Source organism: Apium graveolens, chromosome 2 (assembly GCF_009905375.1).
Source record: "Apium graveolens cultivar Ventura chromosome 2, ASM990537v1, whole genome shotgun sequence".
NCBI classification, from domain to species: domain Eukaryota; kingdom Viridiplantae; phylum Streptophyta; class Magnoliopsida; order Apiales; family Apiaceae; genus Apium; species Apium graveolens.
Window position 1 is genome coordinate 242,048,402 of NC_133648.1, and position 8,688 is coordinate 242,057,089.

General features: G+C 30.9%; 1 long non-coding RNA gene across 2 annotated transcripts; it reads left to right on the forward strand.

Moving 5' to 3' along the window:
* The first annotated feature begins 4,552 nt into the window (after window positions 1–4,552).
* LOC141706219 (uncharacterized) lies at window positions 4,553–7,431 on the forward strand. Of its 2 annotated transcripts, XR_012568709.1 has the most exons (6): window positions 4,553–4,715; window positions 5,075–5,227; window positions 5,472–6,319; window positions 6,418–6,635; window positions 6,959–7,093; window positions 7,181–7,431. It is a non-coding gene; the product is annotated as an uncharacterized LOC141706219 (long non-coding RNA). The 2 variants fall into 2 exon arrangements; XR_012568708.1 differs by having other exon boundaries at window positions 5,472–6,635.
* Window positions 7,432–8,688: the final 1,257 nt, after the last annotated feature.

Here is an 8,688-nt window from a genome sequence, read left to right on the forward strand (position 1 = left end):
TGCACATGCCTACTATGCTACTGAGAGTATTGAATTTTGATGGTACTTTATTTTTGTTGGGTTATATATCTTTTTTTATTTTCATACATTTGTTTATTGGGCTTTTTTCGTAAATACCCTTGTTTATTTTGAATGATTTGTTGGATTGCTTAATAAATACTGTTCCGACCCATTAAAATTCGTTTACTTTCATATTTGTTTCATATTCTTCTACTTTTGTGTAGTATATTTTTCCCTTTCGCTTTTGTGTAATATTTTAAGTAAATGAATTAATAATAAAAAATATATAAATTTAGATATAATATTTATGAGTAAATATAATATATATATATTGTAACATATTGAAAAATTAATATAAATAAATAAAAATTATAAATATAAGAATGTAAGTATCAATTTATTCGTATAAGGTTAAATTCAAGAGAATTTACCAAAATACTAACTTTTCTAAATTTTTTTGTAAAAATATTATCTTTTCAAATTCATTGCAATATACTATCTTAATTATTTAATAATTATACTATGCTGACTGTGCGCTGACTGTACCTATGCTGAATGTGCGCTGACTATACCTATAATGACATGACAGCTGACTGGGCAGGCTGTGTGGCTACTGATGTGGCAGTGGGCCCCGCAGGGCAGCAACCTAAAATGCAACCAAAACCAACCTTAAATGCAATCAAAACCAATCTTAAAAGTAACCTTAAAAAGTATTTTTACAATTTTTTTTAAAAAATGACAGTATTTTTGTAAAATTATTTTTAGTCTTCGGTATTTTTTAAAAAAGTCCTAAATTCAATACTTTTATATCATTTACATAATGAAAAAGTAAATACCTTTTGTCGTGTATCAAATTTTCAGGTTTTGAGGTAAAATTCTTGAATAGATGTATAAGAGTAAATCTAATCTTCATAAAGAATATATTTGATATTGAAATTTCACGGTATAACTTTTGAAAAATACATTAAATATTATGGTATCTTATCTAATAAAGATTTAAATTCATTGATTATGGTTGGTTTTATTGAAAATCTTAAATTGTTCTAAAAATTTAAAGATAAGCTAGAATCAACACTAAATAGTAAATACAGTTCTTAAAAATTCAGAATTCAAAATATATATATAAACCGTATAACAAATCACATCACGCGTGAAAATGTCAAGGAAAATGACATTGATAGATAATCACGAGCAAGCTGAGCTATAGTACTAAATTATATTTAATTTTCAAGTGTTTATTAACAGAGACAGTGGCCAGGTATATCATTAAATTTATCATATTCCCTTTTTTGGAAAATTAAGAATTTCAATTTTATTTGTGGTGGCTCAATATCTGCACGGTAAAGACAAATAATATAGTGAGCAAATCAAACCTTAAATTGGTTTAGAAGATGGCGGGTAGCATTTTCGTCACTGCACACGTTTCTCTTGTTACATATTTTTTGTTTTGTGATGCTGACATGTACCGGCAATACTTACTGGCATATAACCCCAGATAAAAATAATATCAGCAAGTACTCATTCAGAAAGAGGGTTATAATTCGGACGGAGCCAGTTAAGTTTCAAACCCGAAATAAATTGATTCGAGTCAAACTGATTGTTTTAATTAATCGAGCTTTAATTTTTTGTACGCACCTGATTTTTTTAATTTTATGAGCCGAGCCGAGCCGGTCTTAAGGAGTCGGGCGAGTCGGTTGATCTAATTTTACACTTCAGAATATCTTCAATGGTGTTGATTATAACGGTTGACTAAATTAGACTTGTAAGACATTATGTAAAAGTTGCTGAACCTGTAAGATATTTTGTTTCGATGATATTGGCTATATAGGTTGGCTATAATTTAAAAATAGTATGTTATTAATATTTTAGATTGTTCTAAATAGAATATATCACTTTCATATGGTAATAACTGATGTGTAATACTCCTACGGATTTATTATAGGTCTGTAGTGGATTGACAAATATAGCCATCCATATGAGGTTGACTATAATTATAGATAAGGGGTAGGTATGGTTGGAGTGTGACTTTTTGAAGAGATTGACTATATTTTTTAATTTTGGTATGTCAACTCAGTTTTTAGCTAAGGGCTCTTTATGGTTGGAGATGCTCTAATGTAACCTAAATTTCTATCGAAACTCAGCTCGTTAAATTTCACGAGTCGAGACGAGCCGGCTCGTAGCTGGAACCACAACCCGAACTCGGCTCGTTTAACTAAACAAACCGAGTCGAGCCCACTTAAACGAGTTTGAGCGGACCGAGCTCACGAATCGCCCGATTCGAATTGTATACATCTGATACAAGGGTAAATAGGTAAAATTGGCAGTGTACGCCTTTATTGATGTCTCCCAGTGGTTTACAAAAGATATACTCATCAATTCTGGAAATACTTTAACAAGTATTAAAACTCTATCAACAATAACATTTATGAGCGTCAATACGCAATACGATTTTTTTTAAAGTACATGTCTTAAAACTCCTCTAATAACAGCTAATTATCAACAATCCACTTATATCGGCTAAGGTTTCACTCAATTGACCGAAAATTTGCTATTGGGTTATTCAACTCAAAAAACTTTCAGTCACATCATTCTACTTTTTAAAATTTTCATTCAAGTCACCGGTCGTTAAATTTCGATAAAAATTTGACGAAAAGCTGACTATGCTCGGTGACTTGGCTTAAATATATTAATCGTGGCATGTACATTCAACTGAATTGACACTTTGATCACTCAACAAGCTCAAAACTTGAAATTTGGTCATCTATATTATCTTAAAGGCTACTAATGCCCATTTAAAATTTACCCACTAAATTTACCCATAAATTTACCCATGACCCACTATCCATGACCCATTTAATTTTTTTACACATAAAACTTTATATTATACACATATCCATGGATCTTTCACATTTAAATTCATTATGACCCATTTAGAAACTAACCTAATATACACCTAACCCCCACTCCCTGATTGTAGCCACTAAATATTACGTTTGAATTTTTTTGAATTCTTCTCTCTCACAACAAATATGATATTTCAATCTATATAACTAAATCCTCCATAATTGTAGCAACTGAATAATACATTTGAATTTTTTAATTCTTTTCTCCCAAAACAATCTATCTGCTGCATACTCATATTTTTTTGATTTGTGCAGATAAGAGACGATGATGAATCCTAAATCATTCAAAAACTGTTAATTGAGGTATGTGTGTGTGTATATTTATTTATAACCCCAATTTTAAACCTCTAAATCATGGCATTAAAATGTTACAAAGCCCTGTTAAAGTATGTAATTCTTGGTTTGCAGGTTGTCGTGTAAGCGATCTATTTCCAGAAATATGAATTGTGGATGAGGAGTGTATGATCTCAATCTCATTATTTTGCTTGATATAAAAGTTTATATGGTCAGAGGATCTTCTAGATGAAATTCCTAAAGATATAAATGGCTGGTACAAATTTTGTCTTTTATTAATGTGTTTTTTCGCAATTATATTTTTCACAACTAATGCTCTTCAGTTTTCATAATTTGGTTTACATAATGAATATATAGTACATTTTTCATTGATTTTGAACAGTGTTTCATTGTATAATTATTCCACTTGGACAACTTAATCTGTATGGACAGACTAATCGGGTGTGTATGGTTGTTTGTTACATATCGATACCCATGAAATTTATAGGCTTTAACCTATGTTAAATTTTAATCTTCTTTTGTTTTTAGCTATTTCTATTTCGTTTTTTGGTTCCTTCATTTATTGTATGATTTTTTTTTATTTTGTTTGTTATTAGGCATGGAATAAGAAAATCTGAAGAAAAAGTGCTACCAGGAATGTAAATTCTTGAAGAAATAACATGAGAGTGCTCCAAATGGAACTAAGAAAGGGACATTATAATGAAGGGCTTATGTTCAAGGAACATTTCAAAGTTATTTGCAAATCTACTCCTTTAAATCAAGGTAGTCCCAAACAATCTCCCTATATCATTCTGATTTGTAGTAAATAAGTAGATTTCACAATTCATGAGTTTAGCTTAACACACTATTTTTGTGAGAAATTTAGTTTATCAACAAAAATATGTATAATTTTTAACGACTTCATTTCAATACCAGCATAGGGTGTATTTATTCGAGACTTGCCAATAGCGACTTCAGTTTTGCATGGGTGCAATGTGTGTATATTTGCATATGAATATAGGTAAAACAGAACTGTTGTATCATTCATCTAGAATTTATTAAAATTGGCTTCGGTTTTGGATGGATATAATGTGTGCTGGCATATCATTTAAAATGGAGGGTATTCTTGAAATTAGAGGAGTAAATTACTGAATTATATAACTTTTTAATTACCCGTTTAAGATTTCTAGAGTAGGTGTATCACGAAATATGAGCTGCAGCAAGCAGGCATGTTAGAGGTTTGCTATTCATTACATTAGTAATTTTATATTTGTATTTACTCATACATAGTTTCTTATTTCTTCCGTCCTTGATTCTACCTCTTAACATGATTTTTTCATTCTACTTTTCAAGACTTATCAGACCATTCAAAAATTACTTTGACTTATCAGATATGTGAAATAGGTTTGCTGCTGTGATTCATTTTGCTGGCTTAAACCTGTTGGTGAGAGTGTTGCTCTTCCATTTCGGTATTTTGACAATAATTTGATTGGATCAATTACTTTGTATCAAACAATGACCAAGTATAATTGTAAGAAGGTTTGTCATTTCTCCACTTAAATATGTTTCATATATGTTTTAGTATACTGTCGTAGATAATCTCGATGGCCAGATATTCTCCAGTGTTACAAGTGAAGACGTATTTTGTCTCAGAAGAGTTGAGTTTTAGGTTCTTAAGCTTTCCTCGGTTAATCGACTATTCTTAATTCCTTTGTAATTACCTCATGATTAAAAATTTGAAATCATTAGTAGTCTGCTTTATTAGGGTAATCAATTCCGAAGAATGTATAAATTAAATGGTAGCAAGTAGCAACTTTATTGTCAGCACAAATGTATAAACAACTTTTAGTTCTCTTTCTGCGTAAGTAACATGAGTAACTAATTCTTTGGTTTTGTAGTTGGTATGCTCTTTGTCTACAACTGTTTATGGGCAACTTGAAAAAATCACAGCAGTCGAGGATTTTGAGCTGAAAGTTATGAACCCATTTGGGCGTAGATGCCACGGTTGTGTATGCATCAACAAAAAAGGCTGAGAAAGAGTTTGGCTGGAAGTAAGTTTTAAGTTCTCACTGTTTAAAGTTTCAGGTCTTAGAAATTTATGAGTTGCTTATTGAGAATGTAGTTGAGCTTCTTTGCTACAAAGTCAGGTATTTTGTGGTAAATTTAAGGTAAGCAAATAAGTTAATGCAAGGTTCTAGAACTTTTATTAGTCTATTTTTTTAAGGCAGATTTTTTGCTTTCTACTGTGAATCAAATATTAATTTATAGTGTTTGTTTTATGTAATGTGTTCATAGGTTTCTTGTTTGGCTGAAGTATGTTCAGGGGATTAGCTACAGGACAGACAATGAGCCACTTAAGGTTACAGGGAGTCTGAACGAGGCCCTATTATTCTCTCACGGGTTTGAGTTCAAATTAGCCCATCAATTTTTCATCAATTGTTATCGCTATTGTTGAAATGTCTTCATATTTTATTATAAAATTATATAACTTATTTTTCACTTTAATAGCAAGATCATTAGTGACCAAGTTTGTAATAGATTCTATAAACTTACAATTTGGCATTTGTTGTTGTCCGATTAATACAAAAGGAGGATCATTTGTATATCTGTAGAAATGTTAGGTCACATGGAAATTATAGATGAGGACAGATCAAACAAAAAAAGCAATACCAGCACTACCCGGGATACTAGACCGTGTCAAAATCAAAATTTCTTCCAGTACTTCTCTTTCAAATATCAAAGTTGTTCTTCAAGTTCCTAATCAGAATGAATTGAAAGCAATGACAATCTCCAGAAAGTTGAAGGCATTTTAACTATTTTTATTGAATTCTACTACTTACGAACTTAAACTTCTTAGAAGCTCCAGGTAAATTAATCAGAACTATGTGCCCCTCTCTCCTATAGAACTTGCATACAGGATTATACGACATCTTTTGCAACTGGAATTTTTGCAGTTTCTGGAATAACATCTTTTACGGCAAGATCATGAAGTTCAACTGTGTAAATTAGTGCATTGTCCTTATTCCTTATTGTCCCTATTTTATTTGAAATTTTATGTATTTTTAGAATATGGGGTTTCGAATTTTTGAATAATCTTTCATGTGACAGGTATTTTAGAGTTTACTGCTCTTTTGTACAATAATGTAAGAGCATTCTTTACTTCAAAAAAAAGAGAGCAAGTTTTGCTCACTATAGGTCCAAGTTTGATTTGTAACTACTGTAATATCAATGTATTCTAAAGGTGTGCTCCGAGGTACAAACGTGATGAATTACTAGCTGCTGAAAAGTTTGATGGAAATTGAAGAGAAGAATACCCTGCGCCGCTTTAGTTGACGCTATATAATAATTGATGAAACACACCGGATTAAAAAGAGAACTCACTTCTTTCAAAAACCATGAGGCTCTTTAGCACTAATTATCGCTAATTATTGCCTTCTCATCACCAGAACTCCAATTCAGGTACTTTCATTAGTTTACATTATTCTTTTATGTCGTGATATTGGACTGGTTTTTATATTTTTGTTATGGATGTGACTTTTGAATGTCCGCCTTAGTACTAAAGGGTGATAATTTGTAGTTGGATTAAAGTTACCGCCCAAATTTTGGAGTTGTAAGAAATTTGACATCATATCATATATGTTATAATGTGAATCTTCTAGACATCTCATTTTAGAAGTTTAATATCCTTTTGTAAGAATTAATTGTATGCAACTACTATCATTTGCTGTAGATAAATTATGATATGTTATTCTGTTTTTTTTACTGTATCTTTTATGGTGCAGAATAATCTCCACGAACTCTGATCCCTATTGAACTTTCTCCTACATGATATTTTCAGCTCTGCGGCAACTTTTGATGAATGGTTTGCAATATCTGGTGAAAATAACCAGGAGGAGGTTGTCCAAGAACTTCACAAGGTAAATTTGATTCCCTGCTTATTTTTTACCAGTCTTTGATTTTATGTTTTCATCAATTACATGATTTACTTTGTTTTTTCTATACAGGTCCTCAGACCTTTCCTTTTGCGAAGGTTAAAATCTGCGTGGAGAAAGGTTTACCCCCATAAAGGAAACTATACTCAAGGTTAGGATATCCCAACTGCAAAAGCAGTATTACAAGGCTTTACTGCAGAATGATCTAGAGGGTGTAAATGCTTTATTGCAGTTCTTACAACATCAAATTGATGGAACATTATTAGGTCATTACACATGACAATCACAGGTATAACTTATAGACCAACTGAAAATGTAGTGTATCGGAGATATGTCGAACCGTTAAATTACTCAGATTTTCCGTCTAGATTAAACTTTTTTATTTTATTTTATATCTATGTCATTAATATTAGTTTTTTTATGTTTTAAGATATACAACTACTTGACAATAAATTAAGTGTTCCTAATTGCTTTTTATGAAAGATGTATATACCTTTTGCGATAATAAGAGTTGTTCATCTAGCTTATACTAACATTATTTTTTCTTTTGAAAAATGGAAACTCTTCATTACTTCTTCAACCTTAACGTATGCCAGAGGTAACAACTAAAAGGGTTTTCTTAGGTGCTAAACAAATTAAAACCAAAACTAATAATTCAAAAGGTAAAGGAGTACACGTTCATCTACTATGTTAGAAATCATGTAATTTAGTTATAATTAATTTAATTAGTAATTTGGTAGAGTTTGGTATTAATCAGAGTGTCCCTAATCCTGCAACAAGTTTATAATTAGCTACAACCCACGAGCATTTGTTTCATGTCTTAATTATTAAATTCATTTTTTATAATTTACACAATCTCATTTGACTGATAACTTATTTTTTAGGTAGCAAGAATTATCAAATGATATACTCCAAGTGTGTTTTTATTTTTGCGACTTCAAAAATCTCAATAAGAGACTTTTGAAATCATGTAATTTAGTTATAATTATTTTTAGTTAGGAATCAAGTAATTTGGTAGAGCTTGGTATTAATCAGAGTGTCCCTAATCCTGCAACAAATTTATAATTTCTTTCAGTTAGGAATCAGGTAATTTGGTAGAACTTGGTATTAATCAGAGCGTGATCTACATTTTTTGATTAAAGTTTAATTAACTACAAGCTTACAACCCCACGAGCATTTGGTTCGTGTCTTACTTATTAAGATTCATTCTTAATAATTTAGACAATCTCATTTGACTGGTAACTTACCTTTTAAGTAGCAAGAATTGTCAAAAGATATACTTCAAGTGTGTTTCTTTTCCATGACTTCAAAAGTATCAGTTTTTTTCATTAATTTTTGTTTTTAAAACTCACTGTTTGCATGTGAGCTTCTTTTTTTTTACTACAGCTCCATGTACCTTCCATTACTATGTGTAGCAGCAAGCTGCATTCTCCTAATGACCAATTTCATCAATTGTCATGTACTTGGCTCTGTACTGTGGCCATCCATCATCACTATAGAGTAATTATCTCGGAATGAGCATGTGTAATCAAGCTTGCTATGTGAGTAGTTTGTAGTTATCTTTTTAATGGATCAACAAG